Here is a 20,792-nt window from a genome sequence, read left to right as displayed (position 1 = left end):
TTGGGGACGGATGACGGACATGCGTTTGGGTGGGGGTGTTGGATGGGAAGGGTGCATCTTAAAGGAAGTTCTTTCGAGAGCGTCGGTCTGGATCTCACACTCAGATTCCCCTCCACGACCTGTTTCCCTGCGTGTAAGTGGAGACCTCGGTCCCTGCCTTGTGGGGCTTCACTGAGGCCCAGCGTGATGCTGAGTGAGGAGAGAAGGTCTCGTGCCCGGCCGGGCAGCCTGAGCCGGGTTATTTATGGGTTTCCGCCGGGAGGGGGCCGCGGGCCGCGTGCCGTGTCTGACCTGAATTCTTACACTTACAGGAAATTGGAGCCCTTGGAAGCAGGTGCGCTGGTGATCCCAGCACCCGGGTGGCCGCGAGGTGATGTGGCGCAGGCAGCGGGGGTGGGGAGGGGGCTGGACAGGGCCGAGGGCCGGAGGAGGGGCCAGGGCTCCCACCCCGCCCGCTGGCAGTCATGGAGAGGAGAGCGGAGTGACCACTGGCGTGCCCGGGGTTCTCGCTCGGTGCTTTGCTTGTGTTTGCTCAGTTAACCCTCACACCGTGCCTCTGAGGTAGGACTATTAACCCTATTTTACAGAGAGGGAAATTGAGGCTCTGGGAGGTTCCTCACTTGCCTGTGATCATAAAGCAGGCGTTAGAGTCAGGATTTGAACCCAGGAAGGACTGTCTAATTCCACTTCTCGTGTCCTCTTCGCAACGCCAGCCGCCTTTGGGCAATAGGGAGATCTCCAAGGAAATTCCAGAATGTTCCACGGGTTTTGGCAGCTTCCTGCTGCCGTGGCGGTGGGCATGTGGCGCTGTGGGGCAGTCAGCGTGTGTGGATGGTCCAGTTTTGGGGATGGAGCGGGAGAGGGAGGGACTGGAGTCTTGAGGTGTGCGGCTCTGCGAGTGCTGGGGGGTCAGGGAGGGTCCGCGGTCAGAGGGGCGGGAGCCAGGAGGGGTGGAGGCACGGGGTCTGCCGGGGCCAGGGGACCTGGGGGTGCACTGGGCCACCCGCCTGGCCTAAGGGAGGCGTGTGAGAGGCTGTGTGTCGGGCGTGTGTGACAACAGTCTTTGACTCATAAGACCCGTGGGGATGTGCACGCGTGTGCAACACTGTGAGGGTGACAGAGGGTGAGTGTGACTGACTGAACATCCAGGTGTTTGCAGCGCCGGGTTCAGGCTTGGGGAGGCCAAAAAAGTATTCAATTCCGGGGACCTTCTTTGTGAAAAAGAATGCAAAATTACGAATACTCATGAGCCTTGAAAAGGAGAAAAGAAACCACAACCAATTGCACAATTTTGAAAAACTGACAAATACCGCAGACGTTACCAAATTCAGAAAAATCATAATATTTTTATTCATTAACTTCCCGGCACCCTTCTATGCTGCCGATTTTCTACCGTTTTCGGCTTTGACCATCACGTGATGTGTTGTGAGGCCTTCACGGGGCCTTGGGAGGGGCCCCCAGCTCAAACCTCGGGATGTGTGAGTTTGTGTGGGCAACTGGGGGGTGCGTACGTGTGTAAGGATGTGACCAAGAGTGGGGCTGTGTTTCACAAAAGAGTGAGAAATAGAGAGCGAGGCTTTCTTAGCCAACTGGCTCAATGAATGTTTGTTGACTGAATAAAGCTGAGTATTGTAAATGTGTGTGGGGGACACATGCATATTTAAGCATGTGTGTGCATGTATGAACACATGTGTGTGTGGCAGTGTCTGTGAGGAAAGAGCGTGTGTGCAAGTGAGTCTGTGTGAGGTTCCTTGGGTGTCTTTCTTTGGCGTTCCAGTTTGGGGGAACCCCTCCCTGCCTGTACCTCCACCCCCACTCCCGCCCCACCCCAGAGGCAGATGGGCACAGACACGCTGTGGCATTCGGTCCAGGCCTTGCGGGGACAGGCTTGGTGTGCGGAATTCACAGCTCCTTCCCCGGCCCCGCCTCCCTTCCTCCTCCCCATGAAACGTTGGTAATTCAACCCGCAGAGGAGCTCAGCATCCTGGCGGAGAGGCTGGCACGGGCCCTGTGGGAGCATGTGCCTGTGCCTGTGTGTGGATGTGCATGCGTGTGCATGCGTGAGAGACAGAGAGAGTCCCACAGCGTCCGAGCTCCCCAAAGAGCGCGCTGTTCATCTCCTTCCTTGTTCAAATGGAGAAACTGAGGCTCAGGGGTAGGGAGGGGATGTGTCTGAACAAATTAGCGGGACCAGCTTGGGACCGGAATTCAGGGCTCCCAGGCTGAGGTCCCAATGCAACTGACAATTGCTGAGCATCTGCCTTGGGCCAGGTGAAGGGCTGGAGGGTGCCTGGATGGAAAGAACTGCCCCTGGCCTAGAGATGATTCCAGAAAAGCAGGGGAGCATGTGAGGGCATCCTGGGAAAGGCGAGGGCTTTGTGTGTGAGTGGGGGCAGCCATGAGAAGCCGCTGGAGCTCCATCATGGGGATGCAGGGTGCCCCGCTCGGGAGCTCGGTCTAGTCTTGAGAGGCACCAGGCGGAGTTGGAGGGGTGGGGCAGGCACAGACTTGTGTGTCTGAGGGAGAACCTGGCTCCTGTCGGGGGGGTGTTGATCACCAAGCAGGCTAGCGGCCCATCTGGGCAAGATTGGTGGGTCTGATGGGGTGACGACACAGGGTTGCCGCGTGGAGGCGGCCCCAGCCCTGGCCTTTCTCGCCACTCACGTCCCTTCCCCATCGGCTTTCCCCTAACAGACAGACAGGTCTTAACCCAGCCGTAACCAAGAGAGGCCCTGCCTGTGAGCTTAGGGGAAGAGAGTGGATGCTTGGCTGGCCCTGACCTCAGGTGGCTTCCTTCCTGTCTAGTGAGGAGATGGGCACATCAGTGCAAACCCGAAAAGGAGGCAGGTCTGGGTTGAGGTCAAGGACGAAGACTCTGGAGAGCCAGCTGCCTGGGTTCAGATGCTGATCCAAGTGGCTATGTTACTTAACCTCTCTGGGCTCCCAATCCCTCCTCAATGAGGGTGACAGCAGGAATGATCTTGGAGAGTTATTGTGAAGACTAAATGAATTCGAGCCCGGTTGCATGTGGTATCTATTCTTCCAATTATAGGAATTGCAACCCGAGATGGAGAGATTTCTTCTCATTCCAGCAACCTAGGAAGACTTCCTGCACAAGGCGGCAGGCTGGTACAATGGCGAGAAGGCTGGCTTTGGGGTGAGACCAGGGTTGGGGTCTCAGCTTGGTCTTGTCCTGTGTGCCCTGGGTGAGTCATGGCCCCTCTCTGGCCTCGATTTCTTCCCTGTGGGGAAGTGAATGCCGTCAGAAGAGTCGGTGCGTCCTGAGCACCCACTCTCCGTCAACCACAGGCCAGTGTCAGGCCTTGTTGAACCCTCATGCCCGGGCCTGAGGGAGGCGGGCTGTGTCAGATAAGAAACAGAGGCTCGGGAGGGGAGGTGCCCGCCTGGACTCACACAGCCGGCTGACTCAGGTGATCCTAACCCTGAGGCTGGCTCCTGGCACACACTTGTGCGTAAATAGCTGTTATTATCAAGGGAGAGTGAGCTAACGGAGCTGAGCCATAAAGAGGGACAGGATTCCACAGGGCGCAGAGGGGAAAGGGGACCCCGTGGAGGGCAGGGCTGAGCAGGGGATGGGAAAGGTCTTCTCCCCCAGCGCCGGGCTTTGTACCTACTAGCCCTTGGAGGCCGCTGACTCCCGGTCCCAGGGAACAGAGCTGCGTGCAGCCAGGGACTTCAGGAGGCCTGGAACTCAAGTTCTCTCCTCCAGAAGGAGAAGCCCAGGGCCTGTGAGAGTGCTGCCCCTCCCCAAAAGCTCTCTGCTCCCTCCCCGTCCCGCTCTGCCTCTGGGACCTGATGGCTCTCTTTGCATTGCCTGGCTCCTTGCTCTCTGGCTTCCGGTTGGGTCCAGCCAATGGGAGGGTAGGAGCTGAAGGGGGTCCCACTGGGTCTCTGCTGAGTCGCCATGGGGAGCCTCATCCCTCCACAGCTCTCTGTGGGGCTCCCTGTCTGGGTTCCAGTAACTGCTCCCGGCTTTGCCCCTCAGGCAGAGGGGTGCTAACAGCTCCCCGCCGTTGCCAGGCCCCTGTGCGGCACCATCCTTGTTGGTTTCCCATTATTCCTCCTGCTCCTCTGAAAATGCCTTTGCTGCTACGCTTTTCGCCGAGTCTTTCCTGCTGGGACCCGGATGTGTCCACTCCACCTTGTCCCCAGCTGCCCTTCTCTTCACTCTCTGCTCTGGTGTGGGTCCTGCCCTCCTCTTAGCTGGGCTGAGGAATGTCACTTTCAAGTTCTCAGTGGGGCCGAGAGTCCGCGGGAGGAGAGCCCCCAAGTCATTTCAACAAACACCAAACTCAATAGCCACAACTTTAAATAAATAAGGTCTGGCGGGCGGGTGGCTGGTCACCCCGGGAGCCTCGGGCAAGGCCTTGCTCCTCTCCCGCCAGTCTGGTCTGGTCACACCATCAGCCTGCCAACGTTCTGGTGTCCACAACCCTCTGGGGTCTTCTGGGCTCACCCGGTGCCTCAGCCCCACCGAGAAGCTAAATGACCCCCTCAGGGCAGGACGGGCTCCGATCCTCTGAAGCTTCTCCCGAGGGCACATCGAAGATGCTTCTTTCCTGCAGCCGGGAAGTTCTTTCCACATCTGGCCACCTCCTCTCCTGCTTTGCGTCCATTTCTCCTAGTTCATGGACTTCCTCTTAGCCAACCCCAGCCTCCCCCACCACTTCTGAGGTACGGGAACACACTGACAGCTGTGGAAAGACTGCAGGGGGCAAGGGCGGGGGACAGGGGACCAGCCAGGAAGCTACCAAAATAGACCAGCCAGGAGAGGACAGTGGCCTGGACCAGGGGGGTAGCCACACAGGTGGAGAGAGCCAGCTGGATTCCAGAAATTCTCCCATTTCAGCAACCAGACATCTTGAAGGAAACACGGTCAAACTAAGGCTCTTCAATTTGGGTTCTGACAATTTGTATCCTGTCCCCATGGGGCAACCCATCCACTGTGCCCTTTGGGTGGGTGGGCGAGCGAAAGCAGGAGAGAGCTATTGGGCGTCTAGTCATTTGGTGCATATTTATTGATTTTTAAAAACTGTGCAGGCACGGGCTCTGCGGCCCTGGCCCCAGGTGCTGCCAGTTCCCTCGAGTGACCGTGGGAGGCTTTTTTCCCTCTATCCCGTTTTTCCTAATAAAAATGCCCAGGCTTGTTTGCCTTCTGCCCTGCAGGATCCCGAGCTCGGACGCCGCCTGGCACGGAGCCGGTCATAACTGGACACCTGCGCTGCCCCAGCGCATGCACCTCGCTGAAGCTCCCTTCCGTCCTGGGAGCTTGCAGGTGTCTTAGAGCCGTGTTTCCTGGGAGGACACAGAGGACAGAGGCGTGAGGACTTGAGCTCAGGGTCACAACGCTGGGAGGTGGCGGAGCTGGGATTTGAACCCGGGCTCGCCTGACTCCCGGCCCTGCATCTGTCCCTGCACGCTCCCTCCTGCCCTTCCTCCTTCCCCTCCCCGCCTGGTCCCTTCCCTCCAAGCAGGGCTGAGCCAGATACGAGACTGGGTTCCAAAGACCTTCTTCCTTCTTGGTCCAGAGATAAATATTTGTTTCTCCCAGTGTAAATACCCCTCCGTGTTTAATGAGGCGATCCCGGGCCATTTCCTGGCACGGCTCAGTGCCTGGAAGTCTCTTTCACTCTGGGAGAAACAGGCCTAGGAAGAGAGTTGCTATGAGGGACTCAGGGCCCCTTAGCGATTCCTCTCATTTACAGATGAGGAAAGTGCAGCTCAGAGAGGGCAACTGACTCACCCTAGGTCACACAGCCAGAATTCAAACCCGACTCTTGTCTCCAGGCTCTGTCACCTTTGTTCCACGCTGCTCCTGGACACTTCCTGGCCCACTGGCTGGCCGTGCCCTGAGCAGTGACCAACAGGCGGAGGAGTACTGACTGCCCTCCCCCTCCCTTGGCATCTCTGGTCAACGTGGCACTCATGGCCGGCCCCCTGGGCATGGACGCCCTCCTGCCATCCCCACTTAAAGTGATACTTTAATAAATTATGCTTTTATGTTATTACACGTGGAGCTATAAAAGCAGAGCGTGTGCAGCAGGGCTGAGGTAAGGCGCCCGCGACTTTGCAATTTCCTGGTCTGGCCTGGCTCTGCTCCGCGCTGTGAATTTTTCATTAATGTGCACAGGTGACACCACAGGGGCAGACACAGGCCAGGTATGCGCCCACGGCAGCGCCGCCCCCTTGCTGGGTTGGGCTAGCGACGGTGGAGGGTTCACACCATGGGGATGAGACCCAACATCACTCTGGGGCTCCAGATAAGGTCTAGATTCAGATAGCGAGCGACAAGAAGCATGCTGTGTCTGCGAGACGGGAAGGGAGTTTGCAACCCAAGCACCCGGCCTGTGCCAGCCCTGGGCCCAGTGTTTGACACACATTACCTCATTTCACCCTCAAAAAGCTGTGAGCTCAGCACCGTGAGTCCCATCGGACAGAGGAGGAAAGTGGAGCTCTGCTAAAAAGCAACCGTGTGGGGCCTGCACCCGGTCAGTCTCATCCCAGAGCCCAATTCACAGCTGCTATGCTTTCCTCATTTATTTCTCTCTCTCCCTCCTCTTCCCCTCCAAACCTATGGTCCCTGTTCTTGCTCCTGTGGTTAGCAAGAGAGGCAGCAGGCACCTTGAACAGAGGATAAAACCGCACTTAGGATCTGCGGGGAAGGAAGCCTACGAGACTCCACACCCTCACCCATGCTGTTCCTCCCTGGCGTGCCTTTCCTTCCTCCTGCTTCACGACCCCCAGCCTGCCTCTCCCTACCCTGCTCCTCTGTCTGGTGCCCACTGAGCGATGATCGCTCACTGAAGTGTGAGTCCCGAGTCCCAGGACCACGGAGGTGCGTCAGCCTCCAGTCTGTGAAGTGGGGCAAAGGCGTCACTGGGGCAGAGTGGAAACGGGTCCAAAGCAACCCATTGAGGCTTGTGAGGATCTCGAATGATTCTAGAAGTTTCCAGAATAACAGAGGCAATGGGAAAGCAGGCGCCCTGGACCGGTAACTGGACAATTTGTGTGTGTTATCCTGCAAAGTGGGCACGGAAATCTGCGTGGGGGTCAAATGAGAACAGCCTTGCCTCCCAGTGCACAGGCCCGGTGGGGGCGGCGGGGTTGGGGGGGGCGGGCATATTTTCCCAGCTCTTTTGGGAAATCATCCCAGGAGCAAAGAGAAAACTAAACTTGAAATAAACACTCAGGGTCCAAATACCCTGCAATTCTGGGTGAATAAATTGTGTCTCGAGGCGGCAGCCTTCCAGGCCGGGCCTGAGCTCAAACAAGAAGCAGCCGGGGTGGCTTGGGCCCTCTCGCAGAATCAGTGAGATTAGCTGAGGGCCGGAGCCCAGCAGATGTCCCCACTCCGGACTTGGTGACTCACTCGCTTGCCTCCCTGGTTGAGAAAGGGATGCAGCCGGCCTGAGCCGTCCTGGCTGGTGGGGAAGGAGACGCAGGGCGGAGGTCAGGGTAAACACCCGCGGTCAAGGCGGGAGGTCGGGATGAGGGTGGGGACAAGAAGGAGGACAGAACATTTCTGCTCAGCAGAACGAAGAGCTCTCGAAGGCCCGAGCTCCCCAGGGCGGGAGGGGCTGCCTGGAGAGGTGGTGAGGGCCCAGGCCCAGAGGTGTGCGAGCAGGGTCCTGAGCACCCTCTGAGGGCCAGAGGGTTCCAGCCAGCACCGGGAGAGTCCCAGGCAGGTGCCAGCTCAGGTCCCTCCAGCAAGCGGTTCTACTAGACAGATGGGCGAACTTTTCCTGCAAAAGGCCAGGTAGGAGAGAGTTCAGGCTTTGCATATGATCTTGTTTGCAACTATTCAACTCGGCGGCTGTAGCATGAAAGCAGCCATGGACAGCACATAAAGAACGAGTTTGCTGTGTTCCAATAAAACTTTATTGACAAGGACAGGTGGTGGGTCAGATTTGGCCCATGGACCACAGTCTGCCAACCCTATGGAGCCTACGGTTCTGGGGCCTGTGGGTGGGGGTGGGGGGTGGTCTCTCTAGGAAGCTTGTGGATTGGAGACCACTGACCTGCTGTCATGCCCTTGACCCTGCTGGAGGTGCCCCTCCACCTGGATGGGTGTGTGCTCTCATTTCTTGCTCTCTCCCTTCCTTCCCACCCATTCACTTACTCACTGGGCTCTTCGCCCAACTCCTTCATTGTTTCAGTAAATCTCTAGCTCACGTTCTAGCTCATAACTTGTTTGCTCACTAACACAGTGAGCGAACATTTCACCTTAGAATTCATCCGGTCACTGACTCATTCCTCATTCATTTACTCCTCTGCTAGGAGCTCAGGGCTCTAAAAGTTACAATATGGAAATGCTAAAGGAACTGAGATTGTTTCATCTGCAGAGAATCTGGAAAAACCCAGGGGCTCGGTTGTTGTCTTTTAGCCTCTGTCAGGTCTACACGAATAAGATTCTGAGCAGTGGTTCCTTTCCTACCTCAGTCCTGCCTTGTTCCCGCACCTGCAGCCTCCTCTATTTGAGGTTCGGCACTGGGGATTGCACAGCAGAGACATCGTCCTGGTCCTCCCGGAGCCCGCGTTCCAGCTAGACAGACTGGAAATGGATGGGTTGTTCCACGTGTGGAGAATAGCACGGCAAAGACCAAGGGGTGGGACAGCGTGGAGCATGTTCCAGAAACGGAAGTTCAGTCCGACTGGGGCATTGTGTGTGTGTCTGTCTGTGTGTGTGCATGCCCCTCTCTGGGCCACTGTTTCCTTATTCCTTGTGTCGACGAAAATAATCCATAACCAATCTATAAATGAAAATTTGGGTGAGTTTATTCTGAGCTTAAATCTGAGGATTATAACCCGGGAGAGTCTTTCCACAAAGGAACAGAGCACTCCAAAGAAGTGGGGGTATAAGGGTGGTTATATACCCTCAAAGAGGATGTTTCACATAGGATTGAAATGTCCCTTTTACAATAGTCGCGAGACTGCTCTGTCGGCACAGCGATTGATGGAAATAGCAGGTAGGTCTTCTGTCTCTGTGAACACAGCAGGGTGGCAGTCTGTTGTCTCCAGCTGGGTGGTCACAGGTGAGCTGGGAGGTGAGTGCAGCAATCAGTTCCTAGCCTACGGAAAAATGCTAATGTGGGGGGAAGTTGCATCTTTATCACAAGGGCCTTTGTTCTGGCCAAAGGAAATGTCTAAGCAGATATGCAATGCGTGCTCAATAGCCAGTCAGGCCCTTTAGGAGGAAAAAAAAAGAGAAGTCAGGCCGAATTAGGTTTATACCAAATGGCTTCCTCATATACTCCAATATATCCTATTGCTTGCCATTTTTATTTGTCACTTGTACCGTTCTGACCTCAGAAGGCTGTCACGCAGATCACAGAGCTCTTGGCTCACTGGTTGGGCTCAGCACTTGCTGGTCATTATCAAGGGCTAATAAATATTAGTCACTGATAATTTTTATTCATAATAGTAATTATTAGTAGGTGAATTAAAAAATAAACCGATGGATGAAGATCGTGCTGTGGCCTGGCAGGATGGACTGCGAGGAGAGGATGGAGTCAGGGACCAGTCAGGTCTATTGTGAGCTCGGCCAAAATATAATAGGAGGAAAATCGCAGCATTAGCAGCTGACACTTACCAGCCACTTATAAGCTGTGCTATTTGGGGCAATTTCCTCACCTCTTTGAGCTTGAACGTTTTCTTCTGTCAAATGTGGATGATAGGAGGGCACACATCTTAGGTTGCCACATGGGTTAAATGAGAATAATGCACTTTAAGGGCTTGTCCTCAATAATGGTAAATGACATCTTTATTATTGCAACCCGGGACTCAGCAGTGTCCTAGGGGCCGTGTGAGTTTGGATCTTCACAACCATTGCTTTGATTTCCACTTGGGAGCAGAGGAGACTAGGACTCAGAGAGGTGGAGTACTGTGCCCCAAGTCACACAGCTGGCTGAGGCCCGGGCAGAATGAGGGGCAAGTGGGGTTAGAGAGCCATAAGGGCGAACCACTGACCCCTCCTGCCTGTGTTTTCAGTCTCAGGCCTCATTCCTGGCAAGTTTCAAGTCCCTCCGCCACTCCCAGGGAGTGTCTGTTCCCACGCCCTCTGGCCTGCCTCTCCTGCCCTACTCAGCTCTTGGTGTCCTGAGTCTGGAAAGTTCCCCAGCCTGGGAGAGATAAGGGGTGCCTTGACCAGGCCCCTGGGCAGTGCCTGCCTGCGGCCCCTTTGATCACAGACCGGATGGTTCTGCCAGCCCAGCTGCTGGAGAAGCAGCCAGTGATAGAGGCAGGCCCAGGAAGGGGCAGGGCCTGGTATCAGCCACCTGGAGGGGGCACCTCCTGCCATCACCATAGCAACGGGAGCCCATCCCTGCAAACAGGAAGCTGCTCCTCCACTGATGCTGGGATAGGCGGGTGTGGGGGAGACCCTGCCCCTCTAATCTTCCAGAGGAAGTGGTCCAGAGGGTGGGACCTGGCTTGGGCCGCCAACCTCCTGTCTCCCCGATGAGCTGAGCGTGGGAGTGGGGCACAGCAAGGAAGACCCCTAAACCACGCAGCTTCCCGGGTTCTGACGGAGAGGAGAGGATGGGAAGAACTTCCCCAGACGGCCCAGGCTCACCAACCCCGGGAGCTGTGCAGACTCCTTTCCTAGGAGGCATCCAAGCCAGACACTTCTGAGCTCTGGTTCCCTGCTGCCCAGGAGGCTGGCGATGTCAGGTCCAGGCCCTTGCTCTCATCGGGTGCTCAGGGCTTCACAACACCCCTTCGAGCCCCTCGGCTGCTGAGGGGCCAAGAGAGCCCATCATCCTGGGGTCCTTGCTCTTGCTGGGTAACCTGAGCGAGTCCTCATCTGCTCATCTGTAAAACGGGAATCCAGACCCTTCCTCACTGGGCTGGTGTGAGCGGGCAATGAGACCATGTAGGGAATGTGTCCAGGTCCAACGTATGTGAAAACAGGAACGCAAAAAGATCTCTGCGCCCCTACGTTCATAGCAGCGTCATTCACAACAGCCAAGATGCGGAAGCAACCCAAGTGCCCACCAACGGATGAATGGATAAAGAAGATGTGGTATATATACACACAATGGAATACTACTCAGCCATTAAAAAGACAAAACCATGCCATTTGCGACAACGTGGGTGGACCCTGAGGGCATTTTTTCTGCTAAGCAAGGTAAGTCAGACAGAGAAAGACAAATACTGTATGATCTCACTCATGTCTGGGAGATAAACAAGCACATAGACAAGGAGAACAGATCGGTGGTTACCAGAGGAGAAGGGGATGGGGGGAGGGCAAAAGCGGTAAAGGGGCACATGTGTATGGTGACAGGTGAAAACTAGACTATTGGTGGTGAACGCGATGCAGTCTACACAGAAACTGATACATAATAATGTACACCTAAACTACACAATGTTATAAACCTATGACCCCAACAAAATAATTTTTTTTAAAAAGAGTAATGCAGTTTACGGTTTAGCACTCGCCCCTCCGGAGCCCTAACCCTGAAGAAACACCGACACCCCCCCGGCCAGCAGCCATGCAGCACTGGGGATGAGGGGCTGGCAGGCTTGAGGGGTGCCCGCTGCCTCCCCTGTTCTCGCTCCCTTCATCCTTCCAACAGCCCTGAAATGCAGGAACATGATCCCCATTTTATAGACAGGGAAACTGAGGCTGGGGCATCACTCTCCGAGCTTGCATTGTGACTTGGGCTTTCTGACATGCTCTGTGAGGCCTGGAGGTTCAGCCCAGCTCCCGTGAAACAACGTGGGGACTCAGAGAGAAATCATCCACTTGGTGGCCCTGTTGGTCCTGGGCAGCTAGGGCAGGTGGGCAGTGACCCATGAAGACCTCTGGTGTCATCCTAGACCTTGGGTCCTGCCCTGTTCCAGCTTTCTCTATTGGCTATGCCAGCTCGAGTGAGTGGGACCAAACCACAGGGCCACACCATCATCCTCTGAGCCCTTCCTTCCTTCAGTCCACAACACAGAGCTTCTAGAATGTGCCAGGTTCTCTGCTGGGGTGATAGGGGTCCAGAGAGGAACAAGATACAGTTGTTCTTTGGAGGAGAGCAAAATCCCATGTGTGTGTGCACGCGTGTGCAGACGGGATGATGTAAAAGATGGGTGACAGGGAAGACGACAGCACTGATGACCCTGATGGTGGGTGGTGCTGGAGCAATGGTAGGGGAGACGGTGGTGTCTGTGAGGGTGGTGGTCTTGGAGACGTGTACAAGGCAGCACCAGCCCTCACTCTTCCCCTCCTGCTCTGTCTGGCCACTCCCTCACCTGAGGGCAGCACCTGGCTGGCTCTCGGCCGTGGCAGCTCCCTCAAGGCACCACGCTCTCGCTGTGGGGTCGGGGCCCCTGCACAGCCCTTCATGGGCCTCCGTGAGCCCAGGATCTCAGGATGGCAGGCCAGAGAGGGTGGGTGACTTGGTCAAGGTCACAAGCAAGGTAGTGAGTGACCCAGCACTTCTGGCACCCGGTCCAGACCTGTGAATGCCCAGTCCATCCCTTTCTTGCGTTCCACAAGCGTTTCCTGGGCTGGTGCTCCGTGCTGGGTCCTGTGCCGGCATCTGAGTGGGTACAGGTGCATGGTCCCCCTTTCTACCCTCAGAGATCTCCATCCAGTTGGGGAGGCAGACACCTAAACAGACAGGGACAACAGAGAGATGAGGAATAGCAGAGGGGGGTGGGATCCCCTGCCGGGAGGTGTTGGGGACATCTGCTTGAAGCCTTGAAGGATGTGGAGGAGTTCACTGGTTGGGGAGGGGAAGGGAGGGGAGGGCACTTTAGGCAGAAGGCACTGCAGGCGAGAAGGCCTGGAGGTTTAAGAATTTTCCATGTTTTCAGAGAACGGAGGCTGGAGTTGAGGGGGCAGGACCGAGGTTCTCTGTTTCAGAACAAGCAAGTGAGGGGCTGCCCATCCTGAATGGGGTCCCTTCTGCTCCCTAATTTCCCCCAAGCTCCTCCTAGGAGTCACAGTATCACCTCTCCCCCCAAATAACTAGAATTGTTTGAAAATGCCCAGCAGGAATTCAGCTCAGCAGGTTATACTGGTCAGGGGAAGGAGGCACAGCTGAGCGGAACGAGGGCAGGGCCGAGGGGGTTGGGGGGAGGACTCAGTGGGACTTCCTGGGAGAAGGTGAAAGGTCCCGACCTCAGGCCAGGGCCAGCGCCCCTGTGAGCACTGATCCGGGAGCAGATTACAAGGGAGACTGGAGCCAAATCAGCTTTGAAAAAGAGCCGGTGAGTTTCCCTCCCTGCTCAGCAAGTCACCCGGGGAGGGGTGCGGGGCCAGGATGCAGCGCTGGTAAGGGGCTCTGTGCGGGTGTGCATGTGTGCAAGGGTGTGTTTATGTGTATACGGGTATTTGAGGATGCGTTTGTGTGTGAGAGTTTCTGTGTGTGTGTTAGTATACACAAGTTGGGTGCTTTTGTGTCTTGGCTCTTGGCCTCTCTGTTGAGCCATGTTTACGGCGTGGATGTGTGTGTTTGGCCTTTAACACACACACGTGTGTGTGTGTGTGTGTGTGTGTGTGTGGTCTGATCTGCCCACCTCTGTCTGCACAAACACACGTCTCTGGATCTATTTCATGTCTATTCCTTTCCTCCTCTTTTCTCTTCCTCTGCCCACCCTGCTTTCAGATCCTCAGCCCCCGCCCCCCGCTGTGTGAGCATTTCTTCCACCCTCCCTCCCTTCCTCCCTAACCCTCCCTTCCTTCCTGCCTCCCTCCCTCCCTTCCTTCCTCCCTCCCTTCTTTCCTTCCTCCCTCCCTTCCTTCCTTCCTTCCCTCGTTCATCAGTGCGCATTGAGGATCTAAAGTGCAGGCTCTGTTCTAGGTTCCGGGTGTGAATGGGGATGAAGAGGAGAGAAGAGCTTCCTGACCTCCAGGGCAGCACATTCCCGGGGGTGAAAGAGACAGTAAACAAGTAAGCAAATTAGTAACCTGCTAGATGGTGCCAGGCGCTCCGGGAAATCTAAATGGGGGCAGGGGGAGGCACTGTGAGGCTGGGAGGGCTGCTTCCCTCGGCCGGTCAGGGAGGGCCTCGCTGATAGGATATTTGAGCAGACCTGAGGGATGAGAGGCAGAGGAGGATGTCCCAGGCTGAGGACACAGCAAGTGCAAAGGCCCTGAGGTGAGAGCGTGCTTGAGGTGTTCTGGGGACAGCACAGAGGCCAGTATGGCTGGAGTGGAGTGCATGGGGGGAGAGAGGGAGGACAGGAGGCAGCGGAGATGCGGGGGCCGCAGGATCACGTGGTGCGGGGCTTTGGCTTTTGCTGTGAACAATAGGGGAGCCATTGCAGGACCTGGAGCAGATCACTTGGGAGTAGTGGGGAGGTAGGGAGGCCAGTGAGGGGGATGTCACAAGTCCATTGAGAGGTGACCGTGGTTTGGCGAGGCGGGCAGGGGAGGGGGGAGGCGTGTTTCAGAGACATTGATTTTGGCATGATTACTGGACCTCCGGGAACTTGATAACCCAGCCTGGAGTGGGGGACACCAGCGTGGGCACCATTAGCATCCAGAGAGCCTGAGAGCCCGGCTCACGGGGGGCTGCGCCCTGCCTTTGCTCAGTGTGTCCGTGTGTGCACACCCTGATGTGGCCGAAGGATGGAAGCCAAGGCTCCCAGTCACAGGCCTCGCCCCGGGGAGGCATGAGGGGTGAGGAGGAAGCAGGCAGTCTGGAGCCAGGGGGCAGTTCTGGGGGTCGATTATGGGCCCATGGGTATCGATGTTGGACACACCTACCTTTGCATCTTGCCGTGACCTCGGACACCCTGTGTCAGCCGCAAGGCTCTGAGCTGTGCCGTCTCCTCTGCAAAGCGGAGATGAGAGCAGTGCCTCCTGTGAAGGGCAGCTGTGAGGACCGATTGAGGCGGTGCGTGTTCAGAACGAGTCCCCGTTATTATTCTTCTGTTCAGCCCCAAGATATGGCTGGAGCCCTTTTGGAGGATTCACTTCCCTCTTCTGGGTGAGTTTTAGGAAAGCGGTATTTCCTAGGTGCCTGGCTCCTCTCCAATTGATAAATGAGGAATCTGAGGCTCAGAGAGGTTAAGTGACTTGCTGGAGGCCACAGTGGAACGGTAAAGCTGACTTTAGAACTCACTCCTCGCTGTTCTACCCCACGGCTCCGGGCTGCCACTGCGCAGGAAGCTTCAGGCAGGTGGACGGGCTTGAGGTCTGAAGACTGACCCAGGCGCCCAGGAAGCTCTGCCCATAGCTGTGAAGTCTAGGCAGGCGCAGCCTCCTGAGAGCTCCCTGCTCCCCTTCGGCAGAGCCTGGGTGCGCATTTCATCCAGTTTCATGAGAAGAAATGTTGGCTTCCGGAGAGAAGGTGTGGGGAGACGGTCCCGTGGATCACACGGCCCGAGGCCCACATCCCCTGAGATGGCCTTGGTCTGGGGATGCTGGAGGGGGTCAAAGCTGGACTCCCACCCCACAGAGGGTGTGGTGACCCCTTGCTCTGTGGTGTATGTTCATCACCTGCATATGTTGTGCACGCATGTGTGTGTCGTTGGGTGGCAGGGGCAGGTCAGACCGGTGCAGACGAAAGCCTGAGTTGGCAGAGGGGGCTGGGCCATGGCTGGAGGAGCCACGCCAGGCTGGGCTCTCCCTGGGGTCCTTGAACCCTGTGGGAGTGGCTGTGGGAAGGCTCTGTGGTGCGTAGAGAGCAGAGAGGGAGGCGCATGCTGGTGAGTCATCAGCTTCTCCTCCTTTTGATCTCCTCGCTTCCCAGAGAGACTCCCTCCTCCACACCTGGGGGCTGAGTGGAGGCCCGGGAGGGGGTCTTCCAGCTGGCCTGGGCAGCCAGGTTGGGTAACCTTGGGATGCAGGAAGCTTTTTTTCTCCTGAGTGGCCTTGCTGGCCCCCCTGTCCCTGTCCACGTCACTGAGGGCCCGCTCCCCCGTGCCACAGGTGCAGTGAGGACTCCCAGCCCTGTTGGGTAGGATCCAGGGCACACCAGGGGCCCTGGGACAGCACTCGCCTCCCTGTCCCTGGTTCTACCTTCATTCTCCCGGGTCAGCGCTCCTATTTCTCTGTCTTTCTCCTTCTGCCTCGACCCACAGGCTTCCTCCTCCTTCCTCCCTGCCTGACACGCCCAGACTCCCCGGTGGGTGTTTCGAGGACCTGGGTGCCCCAACAGTTTCAACTCTTTCTCTGGTTCCAAGGGGTGAAGAGGCCCGGCTTGCAGCTGGTCACCAGTGGGCAGGTGCAGAGGCAAAAAGAGCCGAGCCAGCTGGAGCTGGGTTTGAGTCCTGGCCCCCTCGCCTCCCAGCTGTGGCCACGGGAGCGAGCTGCTGCGTGGAAGGTCCTGGAGGAGCACTCAAGCCCTGATTCCCTCCCCCGAAGGCCCGTGAGGGGTGGGGCAGCGCTCGGGACATCCAGGTGGCTGGGGGTGGGGGGCTGGGAACAGCATCAGGGAGGGGGAGAGGGGAGTGCCCAGCACATGAGCGAGGCCTGGGGCAGACCCAGGTCAGGGAGGGGACAAGTGCCTTCCTCAGGGCCCAAGTGACAAGTCCACCTCCTCTCTCAGTGGGCAGAAGGGCTGAGCAGCTGCCCAGGCCAGGCCAGAAGAGGGGCAGCCGGAGCCCAGAGTCACCTGAGTGGGGCAGGGGGGCTGAGAAAGGGGCCCGGAGGCCTCAGCCGCAGCCCCGAGGGTGGGGCAGGGACAGGACAGGTTCCCAGGGGCAGTGGGAGTGGCAGGGGCAGGAGTCGGGGATGGGGTGTAGCTGTGTGCAGGGACCCCTGTCCACCCCCGAGTCCAGGAGCCTGATGGGTTCCGGGGGCACCACCTAACAGTGGTCCTTGTGACCATTGCTTTCACCCCTGCTTGTCCTTGACCTTCCTGCTGGAGGCTTAGTGTTTCTGTATTTAAATTCATCCGTTTTCTCCTTTCTGGCTTCGGGGCTTTGAAGCTTGCTCACGGAAGTCTTCTCTCCCCAAGACCATGGAAATCTTCCCTCCGAGTGGTTACGGGCGTCCTCTCTAGGCTCCGCTCCTCTCCGTTCTGTCCATTGACCGTTTTTGTTTGTTCCTGGCCCAATACCTGCAGTCATTATATGTGTACTTATTGTCCTTCACAGCCCTAGACCAGAAGCTCCGTGGGGACAGGGACTCTTGTCTGCTCTGTGCCATGCTGTCACCCCAGCGCTTAGCAGGTGCCTGGCGCGTGGGAGGTACGCACTGCCTCGATGTCGAATGTGGCACCAGGATGTGGGCCCAGAACTCCCAGACCTGAGACCGAGGGGTGCGTAACAGAGAAACGGTCCACCTCATCTGTCCCACCACTGCTCCCTCCCCAGATGATTCCCTCCCATCCAGGAGCCTCTGCTCCACGTGGACGGCCCCCTGCTGCCTGGAATCCCTTCTCTGCGCAGCCCACACACTCCCCGAGCTCTCCACTGCTCTCTCCTTCCTGATGAGGGGTGGCTGGAAGAATGCTGACAGAATCCATCCAAGGAAATCTTGTCGGACGCCTGCAGCGCTTCGAGCTGGATGTAAGGACGGGGGTGCTAGGAGGTCGACATGCGCCGCTCTGCCCCCATCACTCCATGCAGCCCACTGAGGGCCTCGGCAGGGGCAGGTGCCTGCTGGCCAGGATGCTGGCTGGACACGCGCCTGAAAAGACACAGTTGTATTCCTCACGACTCACGTGTAGTTGGCCCCAAAACGATTGCTCATGAGCTCAGTCGTATCTAAGTAGTCATTAATTTCCATTAGAGTTGCTGGAGAGAGCGGCAGGGCTTCTATTAAGGGATAAGTTTCCAGCCTCAAGCTGCTAATCAATAGAACGAGTGCGTCATTACACACCGCAGAGCTCCGTGAGCTCGTTCGTCACGCCAATAAAACGACGCGGCCCTGACGCAGCGTCGGAGTCAGGGGCTGGCCCGCTGGTCTGCGGCCGTGCAAGCTGGGGCCGATAGCAGGAAGCCCGGAGCACGTTTGCTGAGCGTGCAGACCAGTGGGGTTGAGGGTCGTGGGGGTGCTGCTGGGAGGCGGCCCACGGGACTCGGGGACTGATCGGATGTGGGTTTGAGGGGGAGAAAGGCGTCAAGGACGACTCACAAATGTCTGGCCTGCACATCTGGGGACAGATGGACAACGATGGCCGTCACAAATCGAAGCCAGAGGACAGGGCTGGCCACACCGCAGAGAGCCAGAGATCAGATCTGCTGGATGGCTTTGTGCAAATGCTGTCACCTCTCTGAGCCTCCGTGTTCTCATCTGTCAGAAAGGATTCAGAATCTCTGCCTCGACAGCACCTCTGCGAGTGAGAGCATGCATTGAAAAGTTCATAACACCGTCAACTTAAGATTCATGCTTTTAATAAATTCTGACTTAAATTGAATTAGCATGGCCCGACTCTTAGGCACTGGGCACAGAGTGGGCAAGGACTCATGTGGCTGTGCAAATTCTGCTTGTATAAGAAACACTTACGAAGTGCCCTTGGTGATGCAGTCACGTCTCAAGAGGGCTTAGACCCTCCCTGCTGGGGTCAGAGCTCCCCCACTGGACTGGGGACACCAGATGCTTTTATACCAGCCCCACTGTGCTTCCTTCTAACCAGCCTGGGGAGGAGTGGCCCTCACAAAGGGTGGCCACAGACAGTCCATGTTCACATCAATGTAAGGAATGGAAAACTGGCCCAGGCCTCAGGACCTACTGGTTCATTCAATTACTCACTCACTCATTCGTTCACTCATTCTTCTAGTCACTCATTCATTCATTCACTCCTCCATTTATTCACTCTAGTTAGGCAGGACGTGAAAAACAAGAACAAAGACAAATAAAACTAGAATAAATTGCCTATATGTTAAGAAGAAAACCAACAAGGGGCTGAGATAGCAAATGACAGGGTCCCCACTTTGGGTGAGGTCGTCAGGAAAGTCGGAGGTAGTGACAACCCAGCTGAGACCTGGACCATGAACAGGAGGGCTCCGCAGGAAGCGGGGAGGGCAGGAACTCTGGGAAGGGGGAAGAGCACTGGCCAAGGCCCTGAGGTGGGAAAAGCTCAGTGTACCTGAGAACTGAAGTGACAGGGGCTAGAGTGGTGAGATGGCGCTGCGGAGGGGGCCTGAGCCCGATCTGCAGGAGGGGAGACTGGAGGACGGGGCAGGCTTGAGGTGAATGGGACGGGTCACCCCCTCTGCACACCTGCGGAGGCCCCAGAGCCAGCCCCTTCCTTGGGTCCTGGGTAGAGAGGACAGGGCCACCTGGGAATCTGGAAGCCTCTGCCCCAGCCCCCAGGCCTCCAGATGGGACCCTCCAGCTGGCCTGGGCACGGGACCCTGCAGGGCTTGGGTGAAGCGAGACCTACCAGCGGCAGCTCCAGTCTGCCCTTCCCGAATGCCCTTCCAAAACAGCTGGGTGACACCAGAACCTCGAAATCCTATTGGGGCAGCTGGAGGCAAACACAGCAGTGGCGGATCATACCACGCAGAGAGGGCTCATGCGCGAGGGGCCAGAGGTCCCGCATGCCCAGCCAAAGGCGCAGTCAGGAAAATTAAGACAGAAGTCCCACCTCAGCCCCACAACCCAAATATTTCATAAGAACCCTCCCTTCCCCTTCTCTTTTTGTCAAGTGAAGGATCCACGTGGCCTTTCTACTTGTCACCTGGCCAAGAATAATTTGTGGCAGGAAAGTTTGAGCATTTGTAAAAATAAAATAAAAATGTAAAAAAAAGAGAGAGAGCGCGCGCACTTGAGTGTATGTTTGTGTGAAGCTAAACAGAGGGAAAGTTATTTAGGTGGTAAAACGTCTCCGAGTTTCCCTCTGGCCCCCTGCGCCCTGACACCCGGCCCCCTCCCCAAGTGTTGAAATTGAGATTGCTCAGGTATTTGTTTTGCTAATCTCCCGCCAGGGCCAAGGGGCTGCAGGCTGGGTTTCTTCTTGTTGGCATGGGGGGGGGGGGGGCTCAGCTGCCAAACGAGTTCCACCATCACCCAGCCCAGGGCCAGGCTCTGTGCACCTGTTCCCTGCCTGTCTGGACACCGGTGGGGCTGCAGGAGGGTGTCTGCCCTCCTGAGAGAGTGCAGCTTTGCCTGCCTGAGACCCCCAGCAACTCGAGGCTATCAAAGATGAGGAGTCACTCCCCATAACCTCCTGGAGTCATGGAGGTCTGGCCTGCACCCCTGGGTGCTGCCGAGGCCTCACGGGAGTGCCAGACTCCAGGTGGGGTCTGGTGCAGTGGTTAGGAGAAGCAGCTAGAGGGGTCACGCAGGTTCAAATCCTAGCTCAGCCATTTGCCGATTGCATGAATGACTTCACCTCCCTGTGCCTCAGTTTCTCATCTGTCAAATGGGGACAATGATAATGGCTACCTCGTAATATGGATGGGAGAAGTGAAGGAGCTAACACAGGGAAGGGTTAGAACTCTGCCCGGCACACAGTAGCTGCTTGGTAAAATGAGTGCTTCCTCCTGAGGGGCCTCAAGGAGCACTGGGGGCAGAGAGGACAGCATTTTGTTTCTCGGGGGCTTGTTCCTCTCTCTGTAAAATGGGCACAATGGCTCTGCCCACCTCATGGGGTTGTTGATGAGGATGAAGTGAGCTAAATGAGCAAAATCCTTAGGACAGGGTCGGGCACATGGCGAGTGCTCCTTAAGCATCTGCAGCACTGTTGTGTCCTTACTCTGCTCTGTCTGTCATAAAGTTTCCTTTTGCTTCAACAAGGAAGGAAGGGACAAGCGCTCAGCAGACACTTGCCCCCGGCCGTGCCCTGCACCGGGCACTGCTCCACCAGCGACCTTGCTGCATGCCCATGATGCTTTTCCACACATATCTTATTGGCCCCCTTTTGCAGGTGAAGAGACTGAGG

At 56.7% G+C, this 20,792-nt stretch overlaps 2 long non-coding RNA genes across 3 annotated transcripts; both read left to right on the top strand.

The window, feature by feature from the left end:
- Positions 1-433: 433 nt before the first annotated feature.
- Positions 434-5,780, top strand: LOC139045456 (uncharacterized). The gene is made up of 4 exons (XR_011503784.1): positions 434-561; positions 3,053-3,157; positions 4,587-4,695; positions 5,188-5,780. It is a non-coding gene; the product is annotated as an uncharacterized lncRNA (long non-coding RNA).
- Positions 5,781-12,772: 6,992 nt separating this feature from the next.
- Positions 12,773-19,659, top strand: LOC106840002 (uncharacterized). Of its 2 annotated transcripts, none has more exons than XR_001400285.3 (3): positions 12,773-13,221; positions 13,815-13,904; positions 17,059-19,659. It is a non-coding gene; the product is annotated as an uncharacterized lncRNA (long non-coding RNA). The 2 variants fall into 2 exon arrangements; XR_006527619.2 differs by having other exon boundaries at positions 13,203-13,285.
- Positions 19,660-20,792: the final 1,133 nt, after the last annotated feature.

The sequence above is a fragment of the Equus asinus genome, chromosome 5 (genome assembly GCF_041296235.1).
Source record: "Equus asinus isolate D_3611 breed Donkey chromosome 5, EquAss-T2T_v2, whole genome shotgun sequence".
NCBI lineage: Eukaryota > Metazoa > Chordata > Mammalia > Perissodactyla > Equidae > Equus > Equus asinus.
The sequence above is the reverse complement of the archived record's forward strand: the minus strand, read 5'-3'. Positions and strand labels throughout refer to the sequence as shown.